The sequence below is a fragment of the Lemur catta genome, chromosome 5, assembly GCF_020740605.2.
Source record: "Lemur catta isolate mLemCat1 chromosome 5, mLemCat1.pri, whole genome shotgun sequence".
NCBI lineage: Eukaryota > Metazoa > Chordata > Mammalia > Primates > Lemuridae > Lemur > Lemur catta.
Genome location: NC_059132.1, coordinates 87,229,531 through 87,249,521, shown reverse-complemented (window position 1 = coordinate 87,249,521; position 19,991 = coordinate 87,229,531). Strand labels below are relative to the sequence as shown.

General features: G+C 44.6%; 1 long non-coding RNA gene and 1 other non-coding gene across 2 annotated transcripts in view; one reads left to right on the top strand and one right to left on the bottom strand.

Annotated features, from left to right (window-relative positions):
• The window catches only part of LOC123637701, a 160,799-nt gene that overhangs the window by 122,730 nt on the left and 18,078 nt on the right, over nucleotides 1–19,991 (bottom strand). The window lies entirely within an intron of this gene.
• LOC123639049 lies at nucleotides 10,537–10,668 on the top strand. Its single transcript, XR_006735617.1, has one exon. It is a non-coding gene; the product is annotated as a small nucleolar RNA SNORA72 (small nucleolar RNA).

Below are 19,991 nucleotides of genomic sequence, written 5' to 3'. Positions count from 1 at the left end.
TTTATAACCATGAGCAACTTTCCTTAAATCTCATTTTCTTTATTCCTTCTATTTTTCATATTTTTCATGCCAAAAATGGCCTGAATCTTCTCTTTCTCTCTCTCACACCCGCAGTTTCTTACCCAAATTCCCTCAGACATTCCAAAGACTCAATTATTTTCTCCCTGCTCCTTCCACCCTCTCTTTTCTTTCTTACTTGAACCAATCTGAGCCCTCCCCAGTGCAAAGTCTCCATTCCAGAATCTCCTACTTCACCCAGCCAATTAACCCAATCTACATAATGGAAGGCAGGGTATGGGTAATACCAAACAGGTATCTCCAAAGTTTACCTTAGGATATTGAAGTGGGAGAGGCATTTGCATTCAAACTTCTTTAAATCTCTGTTCACATATGGCTTAGTAATACCATCTGGTCTTCAAGTGATCCAAACGCATTTTTTATATACAAAGACAACCTCTCTTCTTTATTCACCAGTCAGCATAATTAAAATTATATATTGCCAATTTGACCACCAACATTATCAAGTACTGAAAGAGCAGGGCTTGGGGATGAGGTGGTCATTCAGAATATTACCTGTTTTTTTTAGATTATTATCTGAATAAAAACTCAAAATCTAAAAATTCTGTGGATAACACACAAATCTCCAAGACTGCATGACCAGCATCTGAGCTAGATGGTCTCTAAGGTCCTTCTCAGCGCAGACATTCTGTGCCTCTGAGTGAATTGACATAAGTCAACCCAGAAAGATGGTTTGATGCCTGAATGCCACCTTTGACACTCTTAAGCCTTAAATCATTTCTTTCTTCATGCACTATGCGGTTGAATCCAGAGATTAAATGGCTTTCTCAGCAGGAATAACTGGAGATATATCTCACACCTGGCACTAAAAAAACCCTGTGGAGTTTAACAATGACGTTTTCTAAGGCGATGAAGAGGGAGAAGCTCTACTGCTCATAGGACGCCATTCCTAAGGGGCCATAGTAAGTTGACTAGCCAGTTAGGCTTCCCTGCAGAACTCACCGCAAGCATTGATGGAGAATTACCTGTCCACATGCTAAAATGAGGCTCAGCTGTCCACACATATCTGCCCCACCCACCTGTCCTGGAGCCTGACATTCACACCATTAATGATTTTATTATTTTATTTCCAATTCTTTCTTGTGAGCAAATACTCCAGGGAAGGGTCACGCTCTCACCAAATATTAGCTATTTCCTATCATCAAGGCCTTGTTCATGTTTTGTTCCTCTTCAGTCTCACTCCAAAATATCCTGCTTTCTTATCTCCACTTAAAATCCAGTATACACTTCAGGACTTCACTCAATTGCCCAACTCCTACCGGAAACGTTTTCCACCCCAGCTTAGAGTGATCTTCCTCCTCTTTGCTTACTCTCTACTCTTTTAACCATAAATTGCTGTAGTTGTTAACTCTTTTCTCTCTCCCCAGCTAAATACCAAATATGCTGTAAGATCTATGAACTCAGAAGTCATTATTCTCTCTCTCTTTCTCTCTATGACTCAGAGCTTGGAGTTAATAACAACTATAGTTGACACTAGGTTAGACAAGAGAACAGAAGGAATAGAACAGGAAATGACTGTTTTCTTTGACAGTGGGGCTGGGTGTCCTGGCAGCCAGTATAGACTTAATTCTCAGACAGCATTGCAAGAGGCAACTTCCTCACCCTACTGCCTATGGCTCCTCTGAACATCTGATTTCCTTCTTAATTTGACTGCAAGGGCAATGCCAAGGTGTAACTCAACATGACAATTTAACTCTACACTGAATTGTTTTGTTATTTTTTTCCCCTGGCTCAAAACCAAGAATTGTCATCAAGAAATACACAGGGAAACATATCTCCTATCTTAACTGCTCACCTCATCCTCAAAGTAGTATGATGCCACCCAGAAATAGCATCACAGCCATCCTGGTACAGAAATGCTCTTTCTAAAGAACATAATGCTAGCTTGGCAATTGCACAATTGTACAGTCCTCTCTCCGCTGGTCTGGTCAGGAAACATACCCAGGAACATAAGGTACAGTATGTTCCAGACAAGGTCCAAGTCCTTCATCCATCCAGAAATTCTCTCACTTTAACTCCCTGTCCTGTATTGCGAAGGGTCACAGAAACTTCCTGCATTGATTCCGTAAGAGAAACCATACAGAGGGCTGGAGCCGGCTGCCAGGAGCAGATTCGCTGTCCGCCCCCTCCCCTCTCAAGAGCAGAGACCCTGAGGGAGACACTTAAGCCTGTCTGTCCCCCGTTTCAGTGCAGCCACACACAGCAGGGAATATGAATTAGGGAAAGGGAAGATCAAAGAGCAAAAGATGAAGCCAGGGGAAGAAGCAGAGAAAGAGAGAGAGAGGGACAAAAGAGAGAGGAGGGCAGAGGAGAGTGAGGGAGAAGAGAAGCAGGAGGGAGACAGGCGGGGACAGAAAGAGACAGGGACACGGCCAGTAATGAGGGGGTTCGTCCTCTGTTTCATTTCGTCTCCTTGATATTTAAACACTCTCCTCCCGAGCCTGCCGTCTTCCTGACTGAAGTGGGTGGGATGGCGCTGGGGGGCTGCTACAGCTCTGCTCCCGGGGCTCTGGGTTCTGGTCCCCGACGGACCCTCGCTGTGTCCTGTACTGACTTTTCTGCAAGTCCGGGCACTTTCAAGTATCCACTCCAGTCAGCTCAGCTCTTTCAACTAAATCCATTTCCATCAAATTATCACTTCTAGCAGTGATAGAAAAATTAATGATTTCTTGAAGGGGCTATTGTATTTAAATATTTCAAGCCTGTTGGTGTGATATGTGTCAGCAAGAGAGAAACATATTGACTTGGAGCTGCAGCTAATGACGGCTTTTATAAATATCCTGTCAGATAAATAATGGCTCTCAATGGATCCAGTATGATGTACAGTTCTAAAGCACACAGGGTTTTGCCAAGAGGCTCAAAGGAAACTGCCATTGCAATAGCATGGGCTGAATAATGGGATTTTCATTTACCTTTCTTACCGCAGAAAGGAGCGGCAGAGAGGTTGACTCAGCAGGCATCGAGGAGAAGGTAGATTGATTCATCAGATTCCACAAAGGGTCCAAAAAACCTCTAGCTGAGAGCCTCTGGAATACCAAAGAACATTTGCATTGGAATCTGACAAATGAGCAGCCACTAGAGGCACTAGAGGGCTGCTCTTGATGGGACAAGCAGACAGCTCCTCGTGGCTGCTGAGAGCTATGGTAGCTCTGACCAGGATGGAACAGTGCCGTGACGGGGCAGTGCCTGCCGTCCAACCACCCCTTTATGTCCCATCATCCCCCTTTCCTCTTCTCCCCTCCCCGTTACCTACCTCTTTGTCCATTTCACTTCACATCAGAAAACAAACCCAATCAGGAGACAAGAACAATGTCATTCTGCTTCCTGTTAAGAGACGAGGGGTGAGTGGGTAGAAGGATTCAAACTGGAGAAGGAAGGAGAGAAGATGCTGTCGTTATTGTCTGTGGACTTCCATTATCCGGAGACAGTTGAGGACTGACCTTGGCACACTGACATGCCCATAATTCATTTTCAAAAAGTATTTAAGGACTTTAAAATTCTAAACAACCCCATTCAAAGTGAAAGAGCCACTTATCTGAGATTCTTCTGACCTACTCTGGGTTTTAATGTTGCTTCTATTTAAAGCGATTGAGAATCCCTGCTCTCTAATAGATAAATAGAGTTGAAAGAGTAATTAAAATATGGAACAGAAAATGCCCTACCATATCTCACATGAGGAAGTAGGAAAAAAGGAACCACACAAATAAACAGTAATTCAAAAGACTTTATCTTAACTGAAATGTTTTTGTTAATAAGTTAAAATGCCACACAACTTTTAACAATGAAAGTCTGACTTGTTAGTGTACTGCTGCTATACCAAATTTCCTCACATAAATTAGATAGTCTGCTAAGGATCTATCTGGGCTATTAGTAGTGGGGAAGAGAAGTCACCTCCACACCCATTTTCTGGATGTGTGTTTGGCTAAACCAAGAAAAATATTTTTCCCACCTCCAGAAACATCATGACCTTTAGTTTCCAGAATTGCTGTGGCATCACTGTGTATCTATTTATATTTACAATGTCTTCTATGAGTGGACTCTCATGAGAGGTGTGGCCTTTACACAGCCTACCAGAGACACAGGAAGCCACTCTGCGGCTTGTGCCAAGCACGGTCACACTGTGGAGCCCTGAGAGATGACTCCTCTACCCTGTACCAGTGATGCAGAATAAACCCTGGGGCCTCAGTCCCAGAGAAACTTTGACAGTCTTCAGACAAGAAATAGGGTAGATGTATAACTTGCCTTGGTATTTCAGATTTATAAAGAAAATGGTCTTAAATGACAACAAACCAAATGGCCCCATGCCTCCTAGGTGCTCAGCTCCTTGGACACACTTTTTTAAGTTCAAAAAAGAAAAGAAAAGAAAGAAAGAAAATAGAAACTGGTTTCTATTTTCAGGGCCTCAACTCACTTGTCTGAATTGAGCTCAGAAACCTGAAAGCTAGACATTGCCTTTAAACCTTTAGTCATTCACCTTGGTGACTGCTAATTGTCCCGGCACACAGACAGCTAAAATATGCTCCCAGCTTCCATGAAACTACTCTTTCAAATTTCACCATTCATCTGGTAGACATGAGGTCGTCATATACCAGGAAAGAGCATCAGCCTCTTGCCTCCCCCACAATTAGTGAGAAAAGTCCTGACCTAAATGGCATGAGGGACCTGGGCTCCACCAAGAGCCTCTCCTGACTCCTCCATGACCATTTCTGAACCTGGGGACTGATGCCTACCCTGTCCTCTTGCTTTCCTCTTGGGGAGTTTAGATGAGCAAATGCAAGAGACGTTCCTTTGAAAGGTGTATGACATCATGCAATGCATGGTGTTTATACTTCTTTCGCCCACTTGGACTTGTCACCCTTACAAAGATGATGCATCACACCTTGGTGTCCAACTACCATTTCCTCCTTGCTGTGTGAGGCTCTATTGCCATCCACAACTATACCTCCCTCCTCTTCATTCTCTGGTCTTTGGCACATTTCTAAATGGAGACAATTTCTGGAATGTTACATTGCATGACTAGCAAGGAGGAATGATTTTCCTCCAAAAGTTATGGGAAGATTAGCTGTTAAGTGAAGGCAGTGCCATTCTTTCATTAAACCACTCTTTATGGAGAGAGTACTGGGAGCCGGCCCCTGTGCTGTTATGCCATTGAGATTCAGCAAGCATAGGCAAGGTTCTTGGCAACTAACATCCTATTTGACAGGAGGACAGGAGAGAAATAGAAAGTGGAAAATGTTACAAAAATAAACCAGATACTACACATTGTGGTGAGCCCTTTATGTAGAGTTCTGGAACAAGCACCAAATAGGTCACAACTTGGGGGAAGGGCAACAGCAACACACACAGAATCAATTCCCTGGTCACCCTGTAGTGGCTCTTCCAGATCTCAAAAATTGACTTTATGTGGGATCCTTTTTAACGAGCAGAGGAATGTCCTGCTTGTGATCAGATAATCCAGTGGGCGGGGAGTCCCCTAGCAAATGACGTGACCTCTCTCTTTATATCTGAAATGCCAAAAAGTAGGATTTCATATATTGTTTTCATCTTAATTATATTTTTGTTCAACCCACAAGTGTATAAGCCAAGAAAGTAATGAAGATTAAAAATACATTACTTATCCTACTTTCATGATTCGATCCTCATTTCTAAAGACGTTGCTGAATTTTTCCATCAGACTTTAAGAATATCAAAATAAAGTTTTTGAGGATTTATTTCCTTTTATCTTAGTCTTCTATGTCTTTATAGCTCTCAAAGCATTTTATCTTTTCCTTCAAAATGTTTGCAAGCTTTACTACCACCCGCTAACAACCTATCTCAGACCCGTTTATTTTCCTCTGAAGGCATTTCCTATTTTCTTTATGGCAATTCCTCTGGTTATGGCGTTATCTTCTAAGTTAGAACAACCACCACCCCTTCCTTTACCCTCAAGCCCGAAACCACAAATGACCCCCAGGTATCCTGACTCCTGATTTGAAAACTGCTTTCCTGTTTCATCCCCATCAGGGATTACATATATCTGCTTCTCTTTGTTCTTCTCCAAGATCCTGCTGCCCAATTGGCAGCAGACCTAGGAAGAGCAGTGGTTCTCCAGCCCTTTGGTTCCATATCCTGCTCGGCTTTTCTCCAGCTGACCATAGGAATCTTACCTAAGTGAGCAATAGCTGTTTTGGAAACCTTTTCCACACCAGCAGGCCAGCCTTTGAGACTGTAAAAGGAAAACACTAGAAAAGACAAAAATCCTCACTCAAAGTTTTCAGCAGGAAATGAAATCTCTCCAAACCTGATTAGCCACAGCTATCACTAGACAAAGACAGCAGGAAGTGCCGGCCCCATGTCTCCAGCTGTTCTCCACTGTGGAATGAGATTTCCTTTCACATCAGCTGTGGACGACATTTCGGAACTTCACATCATTGTGAGCACAGAACAAAATTTGATTCTCAAATAAAATATGAGGAATTTTAAGTATTCCAAACCAGAGCTTTAGAAATACAATGCTGGGGCCTTTTTAACAAAGCCTCCAACCCACCTTCCCAACATTATCCTCCATAGCTCACCTTCATGCACATCAAACTCCTACCAAAACACCGGAAGCATCATTCCCTAAACAAAGTCAGCACCTTCCAGTCTCTGAGCAAAACTGAACACATTCTGTCTTGTGTAATAGCTGTTGACCATAAACCCATTAAAGTTAACTCCTGGGTCTTAATGATCCCAGCTTTCCCTTCAGTGTCCAGCACGTGTAGTAGGCAATATTTAAATATTTTTAAAATATAAGTGATCACAAATAATAACTCTGTCTCTTCAGTGATACATTGTAGAGGAAGTGAAGCTCTCTTATGAATATGTGATTATCTCTTCTCCCTTATGTGTTGCTGAAATGCTGAGTAGAGTCTCTGGTACACAGTAATAGTTCCGTATATTTTTGTCATCATTGAGGAGGAGGACGAGGAGGAGGAGGAGGAGGAGGAGGAGGAGGGAAAAGATGATGATACAGAAAAGGGAAAGGGAAAAAGAGAGAGACAACCACTGTGGTGGTTTAAAGATGGCCACAAATTCTTTGGCAATCCTCCCATGAAGAGGTGGGCTCTGTGTCCCCTCCCCTTGAATGTGGGTGGGCTCTCTAGCTGCTTTGACCAATGAAATAAGGTGAAAGTGACACTGTGGCAGTTTCCAAGCCAAGATCTTACAAAACTGGCAGCTTCTACCACCTGTCTCTCAGAATGTTCATTCTTGGAGCCCAGTTGCCACACTGTGGAAGCTCAAGTAGCCGGAGGAGTGACCTATGTGAAAATGAATCGGGGCTCAAATCCAACAGTCCCAACTGTACCTCAACACACAGCCAGCACCAATTTGCCAATCACCTGAGTAAGCCATGTTATGCTTATAAATCCAGCCCCAGTTAAGCCACCCCAGCCTGACACTGCTAGAGGGGAGACAAGCCATCCCTCTAAACCCACACCCAAATAACAATCATGAGCGAATTCAATGAGTGTTATTTCAAGCCATTCAGCATTGGGATAGTTTACTAAAAAGCATTTAATAATTGGGACGGCCACTTAGCAGGCTTTCTTTTTGTCCCTTAAGATTATAAGTCCCATATTTTAAAAATCAAAAATCTTCCCATGTTTCAATATTCATAACATTTCAGCTTGGCCAATTAATGAACGAGCTACTCTTTTTGAGTGAATTATAAGCTGTGTGTGGTGTTCAAACTGCACTCCACAAAAATAAAATCTCTCCGAGGGTGGATAAGGCTGAGGAGGGTGTTGAGCCCCCACGCCTGCTCCAGCTAAGCTGCTCCTTCCCCATCTGCCTTCACGTCATGGATTCTCCTTAAGAATCCATTGGTATAAAAGATCCCATAGCGGCAAAAGGTTTTAAGGTGTTGTTCTAGAGTAGTAGACCCAGCAACTTTGAGGCTGCGTTCTCTGCTAGTAGCCCTGATTACTTTCACAAACCAGTGGAGCAACTGCTTTAATTGTTTTCCATTTACAGGCAAAACTAAGCTGAAACTCCAGTTACCCTTTCTGCAGCCTCTTATATGCTGGGCACTTTTGCTTCTACCTGGGATACCTGGTACGTGAAACGTAACGCCTGTTGCTTTCAGAAGCTCCCTCTAGAAGCAGCAAAGCAGTGACACCTGCTTGGAAAAATTCCTCCCAGGAGTCATAGATGACATTTCTGGGAAAGATCCCAGAATGGCACATTGGAAATTAATAAGCGTACCAAGCTAATGGCTCCTGTGGAAGCTGTATCCTCTTGTTCATTCAGCAGAATTGTATTGTCAGTGTAATGACCTACCTGTCTCCCTGGGCCACTGCTACTGACTGCTGAAGCCATTTGACATTATTTCTTATAGGTTTAGACTTGCTTTAGACACTACGACCCCATATATCCTTAGTCAGGGGTGATTTAGGGACGTACAGGTCAGAAATACAAGTGTTTGGGATTGACAATGACCTTGGTGGTTTCGGTCTGACTTTATGATCAGATTCTTGTAACAGAACATGACCTTCCTCCCTTGACCAGATGCCTACATTCCTCCCCAGGTTACAGCCACTGAGTCCCAGCCTTGCTTCCTACTTCAATAAACAGCCTCGTCCTCAGTTTCTTCAAACCCAGAGCCCTGCGGTTTTTCTCATCTTTCAGTCTGACAGACTTCCTGACAATGATGCGTGGCTTCCTGAGTCTAAGCACCTTGCCTTTTGCCAGACCCCCCACCACTGCACGCCACCTCCCTGCAGAAGCACCACCTGTCGCCTCTTGCCGGCCCGCTCTCACGCTGGCACTTCTCCAACCTGCCACCGCACTTTTCAGATGCCACACAGAACATGCAGGGTGGACTGCTCCAGCCCCCGCAGGCAGAGTCAGCCTCTCGGGGCCTGCCCCACCACGAGGGTATAAACTCTTCCCAGGACGCTGGTTTCCTTTTTTCAGGACTGCCATAACAAAATACCACAGATGGAGAGGCTTAAACAACAGGAATTTATTGTCGCACAGTGCTAGAGGTGACAAGTCCAAGATCGAGGTGTCAGCAGGGTTGGTTCTTTCTGAGGAACGTGAGGGAGAGACTGTCCCAGGTCTCTCTCCTTGACTTCTAGATCGCAGTCTTCTCCCTGTGTCTCCGCACGGCATCTTCCCTCTATGTGCACCTCTGTCCAGATTTCCTCTTCTTATGAGAACACGTTGAATTAGAGCCCACCCTAATGACCTCAATTTAATTTAATTACCTCCATAAAGACCTTATCTGCAGCGGCCAGACACAATGGCTCACTCCTGTAATCCTAACACTCTGGGAGGCTGAGGTGGGAGGATGGTTTGAGGTCAGGAGTTCGAGACCAACCTGAGCAAGAGTGAGACCCCATCTCTAACAAAAATAGAAAAATTAGCCAGGCGTGGTGGTGCATGCCTACAGTCCCAGCTACTCGGGAGGCTGAGGCAGGAGAATCGCTTGAGCCCAGGAGTTTGAGGTTGCTGTGAGCTAGGCTAATGCCATGACACTCTAGCCCAGGTGACAGAGCGAGACTCTATCTCAAAAATAAATAAATAAAATTTATCTGAAAACACAGTCACATTTTGAGGTACTGAGGGTTAGGACTTCAGCATGAGTCTTGGGGGACACTGATGCCATCCCTACAGCTTGGTTCATCCCACTCCCTACTTAAGTCTGAGCTCAGGGGGCCTCAAAGCAGTGATTTTCAGATCACCCTCACTTGTACGATGAGGCGATCCTGGCTTAATTCACGGCTAGGTCTCAGATGCGAATGTGTCTTGCAGTCCGGGGACGCCAGCCTGCCAAGAGCCCACTTCTACCTGAGCGCCTGAGGAAACTCTGGGTGTAAACTGACCCGAAAGAGGGCAGGCAGACAAGCAGCCACTGGCCGTTGGGAAGGAGCATGGTGTCTGTCACCTGGACATTTATTCCAACCCCTATAAATTCTTATTCCTTGGGAAAAAATGGACTTCAGATGAAAATGAAGGAATTATTTTTGTGTTTTTAAATGTCTTTGATTTTAATAGCATAAAGAAATGCTGCCCTGGTACCTGGCTTAATAGAGAATAACATCATCCTTCTTCTCCCACCTAAAATAGATAGCTTAGCTGGGGACACTAATGGCTCAGAGAACACAGGGAAGGTTTGGCCATCAAGTGCTCTGGCGACATCAGTGTTAGTGTCCAGTGGATCCAGTAATGCCCAGGAAGGCAGGCGCAAGAGCGTGGGGCCAGCAGACACCAGGTGGTAGGCGACCCCCCTCATTCACCAGCGTGCATAAGTCACATCATTAGAGACACTCAGAAATTAACGGGGGCTGAGTGATTTTTGCAAGGAGCTGGAGTATTTTATAGCAAGTAAGAGCAAGAGTTAATAAAATGCAAATTGTGTTTTAAAATAATGGTCTTTTGTACCTAACTAGATAGATAGGGCTACCAGAGTCATAGTTAATGGAAGGATTTCCACTGCGAATTTTCTCACTGTTCTGACTTTGTAATAATCAGGACAGGCTAAACAATCGTTATATTAAAACCATGCATGTGTCCCCAGACCTAGTTCTTTCCCTAGGTTTGGTTTTATAAATGCTTATGATAACCCGGGTGTGGAAAAAAAAAAAAGAGAAAGAAAGAATTTCCAGAAAACTGAGATTTTTAAAAGAGGAGCTCCTGATTGATTGACTGCAACAATGATTTCAATTTGGCTTTAGCTAAGCCAGAAAGGTTATCATTTAACGTTAGCATCGCGTCAGAACATTTCCTCCCCTCCAATAACACATGTTCAAAAAATGTCTCTGTGAACACTTGTAAGCTGTCATCTTCATTCAGGCAATGGAACTGGGTGTCAGAAAATCCTTTCAAGAGATAAGTATTTTGCCCACCTCAGTTTCACCCACCTTCAGTGAAGAAGAGTGATCCAAGTTAGAACCTCTTTGGTTGGCTTCCTTTGGAAAAACAAAATTCGCAGAAGAAAGGGCACATGAGCATCAAGAGGCTTCCAACAAACAAAACAGCTGCCAAGTTCAAAACCCTGTGCTTTCCCTGAGTCCCGTTGATTCTTAATTGTGGTTGGTGGTAAAAGCTGGGGCTGCATGCAGTGAATCCCGCGTCCAAGGTGGAAGGTGTATGACAACCTTATGTTCCTTGTCAGAATGCACCTGAGAGAAACAAGTAAAAAGGGTACCAAAGGGCAGAAGTCCTGAGGCTAAATCACAGGTTTATATACCCATGAAATCTTATCAGCCTAGTCAATTCCTACCGCGCTTCTGCATTCTATTCCGATTTCTCCGTGGCTTCGGCAGGGCACAGCGCTCTAAGCCTGGCTGCCTCGTGAAGTGTTGTTATTTAATAGCTGATGCATCCACCAAGCTGCAGCAACAGTTCCCCACAGAGGTTTCACGGGACTTTAATTTTTCAGAGCTTTGCAAAAATTCTTTAGTTTAACAGAAGTAACACACGGAGATGAGCTGTTTTATCAACGTTGTTTTTGAGAGAGCTGTGACTAACTGGTGACTCATGCGGCCCTCCAAGTTCAATTACTCGAGAGCTTCAGTCTTGGGGACCCGATGCAGTCAGTACCTGAACGCGATAGACCCCCAGCAAATATCACTTCCTTTCTCCTTCAAGGTGACCACGTGTGTGGGCTTGTATTCAATCATGAAAACGAACTTTCAAATAAAGTCCTTCATTTATATCTGAGACTTTACGTTGTCAGACCCAATTTCTAATCTATAAGGAGATCCTTCTGCTCTGTTACTGCATGAATAAAGCACTCGGCGGAATTCACTCTGTCTCAGCCACTGAGCTGGTTTGTCACAGGTGGTCGCTGGTCAGTTATGCAGAGACCAGAAAGTGGGCTGCCACTGTGGAAAGCAGGGAAACCCAATTGCCTCAAGTCTGCTTTGAAGCCTGGCTGACTTTGAGGCAATGTTGAAGCAGTAGATTAAGGCTGGCAAGAGTCACGGGAGGAGCTCGTGCCTCCACACACACTGTGACCTTCAGTGGAAGAGGCAGAGGTAGAGGAAGGGGCTCCCTCGCCCATCAGCGTCTGGTGGGATTTGGCCCAGAGGGAGGATGGCTAGAAGATTGAAGGGAGAGAGAGCATTGGAAGGTGTTTTTTCCCTCAGCCCCTTGCAGCCGACTGCAACCCCCACCAAAGCCTCCAAGGCCTGGCAGGACGGCCTGCGCTATGTTACCTTCTCCCTCCGGGGTCCAGTAACTCTCCTTCTCCTGGTCTCCTGAGGCCCGGGGCTGGCAACTGCCCTCAGACATCTCACCTTTGCTTGAAGTTTCCCTACACTCTCCCTACACCTTTGTAACATGCCTCTTTATTAAACCAGCCTCAAATAATTCTTTCAAAAACAGCAGAAAGGAGGTGCTACATTTGTTTAAAGCCTCATGTTATGCATATAAGTACAATGAAGACGCCTCTGCCATATTTATATGCATGAAACGAACGTATCTTTGGACACCAATGTCTAACTCAACCATTCATTCTTACAACCAACATTTATTTCACTGGCCAATTTCTATATGCTGAACCCAGACACTGCCCTAGGCACACCGGTGAGCACAGTGAGTTACCTGGGCAGCCTCACCCCTCCCACTTTGTAGGTGGAGTCGCCCAGCTTGCCATATGTCTGACCTCCTTCCCCTCTCCTCTGTCCTCACAGGCCTTCGTGCCTGAGGTTGACTGCACTTCACTTCTCTCCAGTCTGTCCTCCACGCTGCCACAGCACAGTGTTTGATGCACAGATGTGACCATGGTGCAGCCCTATAGACAGGCCACTTCCCAGCCCCTGAGCATGCTGTGTGGTCCTGCCATCCCAGACCTCATCGTTCCTCCCCACTGCCAGGCTCCTTCATGCCTCTGTGATTTTCACATTCTCTTCTAGCTGCCGGGAATGCTGTTTCTCCCCTATCTTCCTAGAAAATTCCCAACTCAAGTAAGTTTCCAAAGACTTCCAGGACTAGCAAATAGAATTAAATGCTTCCTCCTGTGCGGCCCTAGAGCAGCCCTTGCACACCTCTGCCAAGTCACTTGCAATGTTCTCCTCAAAGCCGGTTCGCTGATTGTCTCTCCTACTATTTGGATTGTGAGCAGGAGCCTTGTCACCTTAATTATGAAGCAGAATGATCCTCTGAAAGCTGCCCACGGCTATTTCTGCATTCTAGGTTGTGCAACAGAATTTATCTTTGGGGGAAAATTGTTTTGTTTTGTTTTTTTAATTTGGGAAAACTGTGGTGTGCTTTTTAATTTGCAAAGAAAATGCCCAAAGCTTGATATGAAAAGAGAGACTAAAACAATGAGCAGCCAAACAGGGTTCAATTCTAGCCCTTGGTGGCCTGGTGCACCTCTAAAGAGACATTATCTGGCTACTAACGAAGAGTTCTCTGCTCTTCCCTAGCGAGGAGCTGCAGCCAGGGGAAGAGAGAGCGCGGACGGGGGAAGGTGGATCTCAGCAGCAAGAGGGCCACTGGCCAGGGCTAAGAGAGGTGCCTTTGGAGCAGTGACAGCCAATACCCGACTTGTGCTTTTCTATGTTTTAAATTTCTCATGATAACTTCTAAGATATCACTGTGATCTGCTCACCCCCACCCCACAGTAGCAGCCTCGGGCAAATAAGGAAGAAAATATGTTTATGCTTCAGGCGAAGCAGAGCACAGACAGCAAGAGCAGCAGGGGTGGGCAAGGAAAGAGCCAAGCCTGAGCAGCAGCAGAGGAAGCGGCGACACCGGCAGGTACCGCTGTACTCTCACGTGGTCCTGAGAAAGGGTGACTGCATCTCCTGCAGTTCACCGAGCAGAGGCACGGGCCACAGTATCTGGCTAATAAAAGCAAGAGTTACCCCAGAAGGATGAAAACTTTCTCTGTGCCTAAGTTACGTTTACGTTTATCATTTTAGGCATTAGCATGGTTCTGGGCACATTGAACATGCCCTAAAAAGTATTTGGTAAGTGAATGAATGAATGAGTAATGAATAAAGGATTGGAAGTTTTGCTTCAGTGGGCTCTCAAGTACTTGTTCTTTCTAACAATCACATCGTGTTTCTCTTTGCTCTTATTATTTTGTCCTTATACGGCTTTAAGGAGCTGGAAAAGAGGCCAAAAGCAAAGAGAACAGGACCCTTCAGTGACCAGTCCAGGGTAATGGCCTTGGTAAAAAAGGGGGAGAATGACTGGCTAATTAGTACAAGACAGCTAACCCAGAGCTTGTCTGGGTACCAACATGCTTGTCACCCTCAGCCCAAGGCCCCAGCCAGCCTCATCTCTGAGGCTATAGAAGTTGGGGCAGGTCATCGTTACTAAGGACAGCATCCAATTTAGTCCCGGTTTTCCCTTTCCTGGAGCATTAGAAAGATCCTGGGAGGCTGAAGGTTTAATTTCCTCTGGCCACTGGGACAACAAAGCAGAAAGCAGCACTGCGGAAGGGGTAGCAGACCTCTCGCACAGGGAAGCGTTGTGTGTTCTGGGAGGGTCAGGGAGAAGGAAGGCTGAGCTGTGAGGGCTTCCAGGCCGGAGGTTTTCAGGAGCCTGAGGTCGGTAACTCAACATTTCTGAGTGTTTATTCAGGGCAAAGCTCTCAGCCCTCAGAGGCCTCACTGAGTCTCACAAAAAGATCCAAAAGACATTTGCGTTCCCAACTTTGACCTCCACGGATTTTCTTGCTCTTTGGTGCACTTGTTTTCTTTGGAAGGCATTGGATTTTGTCCTACGAACACAGAAGTTTCACCCTTCTCAACCGTGGCTGAGAAGGTGAGGTCGCAGAAACCCCACATGCAGAGAGAAAAGCCCAGGTGGGCTTCCTGTTCAAAAGGAAAGGCCACTGACTTCGCTGCAATGTGCCAGGGGCTGGAGCGGGGACACGCACGTACCCGGGCCTGAGTTGCCGGTGAACAGGCCCCAGGCATGCGAGAGTCAAGCAACAGGGCTCTTCCACCAAGGGGACATCTCAACTTGGCTGTTTACCATTTTAAGTGCTTCCACAAAAGAATGTGAGAGGCAGAAAAGGCCAGGGCTGTGAGCTGTCTGCTGCTGCTCGTGGCTCCAGGTCTTGAGGAGACACAAGAATATTACAGAATAATGAAACAGAAGATAGATCAAACGAGAAATGACAAATAAGCACAGTTTGACAATATGTTTAAACAACACTGTTCGTTGCCCCTCAATACAGAGGGCTGCAAAAAGTGAGAGGCTGTCGAGACACGATAGAGGCACTTAGGCAATTGCATCCCAGTCCTTTAATCACTTGGGACAATAATGTTAAAACACAGGAGAACGTTATTAGAAAAATGTTAGTTGTTGATTTGGAATTTGTTCCTGTTGTTCATACTAGCACTCTTTTTTCTAGGAACACAAAAGCAGGGAACATTACTTTCTAATATATCTAGAACTATTCATCAGTAGGTTTCCAAGATACACACCAAAAAAATATCAGATCCTAAGTTCAGATATTCCTGGCCATTAAAAAAAAAAATTCAAAGATAACAGACTGGCATCTATTTGACAACATAGGCAAAACCTTCAGTGGAAAATGAAGCTGATGCACCGCAGCAAATGTAAATTCATCCAAAAATCCAAAGTGGTTAATAGTTCTGAGGTATCGTAGAAGATGGGAAGGAAGAAAGGGAGGGAGGCAGGGAATGATGAGCACGGTTTTAGAAATCTCCAGGCTGGGACTGGTTCCTGACTCCCTGTGTACTGGCAGCAAAGCAACCATCAGCACGATGCCACTCACCCTCTCCAAGCCCCAGAGTCTTCTCTGTGGTAAGGAGATCGTGATATCTATGACAGATAAAGGTTTAAACCTAGCAAGAAGCAGTCACTCAGGAAATACGGGCTTCCTCCTTGCTTCCTCCATAATGGCTTTGGATCAGCAACACTAGATTCTTTTCATAAGGTCATGGACTTCAATTCGTGGAGGCAGAGCAGTTGTGAGCAAGAAAACAAAAGTGAATGCATGAATGAAAACTGAGGCCAGAGGAAGGCAATCCTAAGGAATGCAAATTGTTCTCTGTCACTACAAAAACGTAATATATTTACTTCTGTGTTCTCACAGCAGGCAGAGCAAATGCAAATGTGTTAGGAGCCCACTAAGGAGCCCACCCCTTGCAACACGAACGGTGGGGACGAGAGGCATCCATCTCCCCCCACCCAGGACAACATCTTGATAATAACCAACACGGTTGTGATATAAGTAAAGGTTCAGACTCGGGACACTCACTCGGTCATCTCAGACAGAGGATTCTGGCAGGGATTCCCAATATTTAGAAATATGACACTAACTCCTTGTGTAGTATCAAAAATGTCATATACTCCCTACAAGATATGAGCTGCCCTTTCACTATCTGTTGGTTGAAAAATCTATAATCACAAAAAAGACTAAATTTGCATTTTTCTTAACCTCATAGTATCTACATATGATTGAAAAATAATCATGGCATTTGTATGTAAGATATTATTTATCCCACCAATGGAGGACACAGTGCAAATACAGCTTTCTGGACACGTTATCACAATATTGTAGACACGCCCCCTCCTGGAGGTACAAAGCCCACAGAGGAATAACCACTAGGCTGGCGCACTGAGTCTTTTGTTTTTCATATAAATCTCCATCAAGGAAGCCAAAGGTGAATGATGATTTGGTCAATTTTGAAGCAAAGGTTTAAAAATAAGAAAATGGAAAAAACATCTAAATACTGAGAGTAAATTTATTCCTAATGCTATTAATGAACCAAAGATTTTTTCTTAAGGCCAATGTTTAGGTTTATTCTCTGTCTTTTTTAAATGAAAGAACAAACACTCCACTATCTCTATGCTGAAGTACTAAAAGAAAATAGCGATGAAGAAGAATTAGCATTTTTACCAGGAATTGTTGGTACAATGATAAAGCCATATCCTGGAATCTCTCAAGAAATAATGTTGATTAATTCTTATTAATTATATCTGTTTAAAAAATGGAACTGTGTGTTGTTGGGTGAAATTTACATTTGTCAAAACAGGCAGCCTCTCATAAACTAGCCCAATGAAAAGTCTTTAAAATCCAGTTCCTGAAAGGAAAAAAACTCTAGACAGTCATAAAATCATTCTGCATGATATGCTAGAAGTCTCAGGGAAAAAAACCAAAGCAGCAGATTAAAGATCCCTTTGTACTGCGTGAATCTCTTGAAAAATGACACACAATGATCTCTAGCAATATCTATCTTCAGTCATTGCAGCATCCCTCCTCCCCTAAAAATGAGACCAAAATGTCATCTTTATGAGACTATCCCTCCGCCATGACCAGGTCAAAGGTTTCACAGCAAATGGTGTGTTTACACCACAGGCCAAAGAAAGAGAAATGCATCAACTCCGTCCCGTTGGCGTAGACTGGGAGCATCTGCCTCCCACATTTGGTTATGGTACATGTCAACAAATATGGCAGCGGAGAAGGCCCAGCAAAATTATTCATCAGGGACCTGTTTACATTTGTACTGTCAATTCTAATAGCTTTTTTATTGAATTAAATTCTTCTGCCCTCATTAGAATCATGATTGCCTGTCAGTGAGTATGACAGGCTGGAATTCCCACGGGGGTGTTAGACTTTCCATCTTGTATATTGCCCAGGAGGGATCAAGGACAAGGCTCAGTTGAGAATTTTACATGTCAGTCCTTGGAACGGCAGCGTAAACACCTCTCTGCAAATAAGTAACTGTGCTTCACAATAAAGCAACCCAGAGAATTCTTAAGTTTCTGTCTCGCAGGCATATACCAGTCGGCAAGTCCTGACAACCAGGTTGACCTGCAGGCAACCCAGCCTCAGCACGTAAACGTAGCACCTGCTGGTCTCTCGCTCCGCTTGGAAACAACAACAAACCAGAGTGTCTGAAGGCTATCAAGGCTTGTAAATGTGAACGGCGATTTCACCTGACATCCAGTTGGAGGTGAAGCTTATTTCTAAGAACACAGTTGAAAATGGAGAGAAAACGTGATCAAGAAGGAGGGCAGACAATTCTCTCCTGGGTGAGGGGAGGGAAGGCTCTGAGGGATGGTCACGTTTATTGAACACGTATTCTGCCAAGCACTTTGTGTACCTTATCTCATTTAATAATTACAACTCAGTGAGGACTAATGCTTACACTCATTTCATAAATGGGAGAAACTAAAGTTTGGAAAGTCATGGTCCCACATTCACACGGTATGTAAGTGGCTGGGCCAGGACCAAGACCCACGCCTGCCTGACTGTCACCATGCCCCCCACTTCTGCCTCCTGCAGTGGCCCTGTGCGGGAGGCTGGCCCTCCAGAGACGTGGAACGTGTCAAAAGCTGGCAAGGTGCCTTTGGGGACTCAGAAATGGCCCCTTTCCTAGGAGGGAAGATGGAACCCACAAACCATATTCCAAAGTGAAGAGATTTAGGAACAAAAATATACTTCCCATCTGGACCATCCTCGAAATGGATGAGCAACTTCTAAAATTGGAGTTTGCTCTTTCTTCGGCAATTAAGTGGGCGTGGGGGGCACGGGGGAGGAAGAGGACTTCGCCACCCAATAACTTAAGGTGAAAGAAAAATAAACCTCTCTCCCCTTTTTCCCTAACTTCCAACAGAAGTTATTCCATAAAACTGTCTTTTGGGGAATTTGCTACATCCTCTAAGCCCTACAATGCTCACATTTGACAGCTCTATCCCATTTCCAAACATTTCCCAGCCTGGGTTTCTTCCAGAGATGTCACCTGCCCTTGAGAGTCCGAATCTCTGAGGTCCGGGGCACAGGCAACCTGTATTCTTAACAAGCTCCCTCAGGAGACTCTGGAGCCCACCAAAGTGATAGTCTCCGAAAGGAAAAACAAGTTAAAGTTGTGCAGTTGGATGTGCTCAGTCATGTGCTCTTCAGTTTCAGAGAAAATGGACAGGGACTGCATTTGGACAGCAGATTAAGAGAGAATCTACTTTCTCATCACTGTTCAAATTCTTCTTCAAGAGACTTTAAATCAACTATATTGGAATAGCTGAAAAATATTCAGATATTAAAGGTAAATGATAACTCTAGAAAGAGCAGCTTACAAAGGTAGGGTTGGTTTGCTTGTTTGCTCACTCACTTGCTTGTTTGCATGAAATCAGGAATTAACATGTAGGTAGGGACGCAGTTTTGTCTGGTGAGCCAAGACTGTCTGGTCATCTGCTGAAATGACTTGGTTTCCAGCCATGTCCCTTTAATGAGGTAAAGCAGGAGAACAAGGTAGATAAGTTCCCCTTCCCCACCTCTAGCCCCTTCTTTTCTCCAGCAAAGTCTCCTTTCTTATTTTTGTTCTCTCTCCTTCTTCATTCTCTGTATCCCAACTTTCCTGAGCAACAACCTATGTGTGCTTTGTCTCTAGTCACTTGCTTCTGTTTTGATTTTCTTCCTTTCCCTCCAGCCTTCAGGATGCCTTCTGTTCTAACATCACTCCTCCCTGCCACTCACAGGCTCACGGTTTGGTACCCAAGCTGTTTTCTGTTCCCTGGCAGCTAGCCTTGAATTCCATTCTGCCACAGGATTTAGCTCTAAGTCAGGCAGTAAATAGGCTCTTTACAAATCTAGCTTAATTTAAAGAACTCTCTCCGTGAGCTGCATTTCTGGGGACATTTTTCAAGGGTGTTAGCAATGAGGGTATAGGCACTTGCTTGTACAACAGCAGATTGGCTGCTGTTTCTGTCACTCTGAAAGTCCAACATTAAGGCTCAAATTAACTAGCAAGTGTAAACCACAGGAACCAAGGAATGATTTCACAGACTCATTTGTTTCTTCTCTCTGTTCATATAATTTTAGCAACTAGGGCATGAAGTGTACAGGGCCCGGTGTCAGTGTGCTGGTGACAGCAGGAGAATAATGAGTTGATGAGCATGGGGACAGCATGGATGTTGGAGGATGAAGGAAATTGGAAGTCATTGATTATGACCCCATA